This window comes from Spermophilus citellus, assembly GCF_964194105.1.
Source record: "Spermophilus citellus genome assembly, chromosome: 17".
Classification (NCBI taxonomy): domain Eukaryota; kingdom Metazoa; phylum Chordata; class Mammalia; order Rodentia; family Sciuridae; genus Spermophilus; species Spermophilus citellus.
Window position 1 is genome coordinate 30,657,214 of NC_138199.1, and position 648 is coordinate 30,657,861.

The window sequence follows — 648 nt, forward strand, 5'->3', positions numbered from 1 at the left end:
CAGCTCATGCAAGGTCCATAGGACATTAAGAGGCTAAGCATCAGCTCTGAGGTGGCTACTCTGACCTCTGAATGTGTTGGAGGGATGGACACCGGTCTCTAAGCTGCTCCCTGCCCTGCTCCATGGAATTGTCTCTAATGGGCGAAATGTCTAACATAATGCCATTGGCTTAGGTTTTCAAATGATCACTATCGCTATTATTAACAGTAACATTCACAGTCCCTGGTAAGGTATCCTCGCTGTTGCCCCGGGCCAGTCTAGGCTTTTATCCAAAAACTGAGATTCCCACAGAGCATCTTCTGGGGACTCTTCCCTGCGGGACCTGGACGTGCAGTCCCGCAATTTCGGCCCGCAGGACAGGTTAAATTACGAGAGTGACTGTGGCAGGAATGCGGCACGAAGGCACCTGGCCTCATGCGCTACCTCCTCTCGGGGCGCGCGCCCACTCGCGAATCCCCTCCCTGGGTCTGAGGACCAGCCTACCTGGGAAGCGCGGAGGTAGGAGCTCGCGCAACCCGCACACCCACGAACACTTACTTTCGACGTTTTTCCGAGGCCCACAGACCCTGGGCTGGAAGTCGGAGGCGCTCCCCTTTCCCGCCGCTAAAGAGGGCGGGGCAGTTTGGGCCCTGGCCCCGCCCCCGCCCA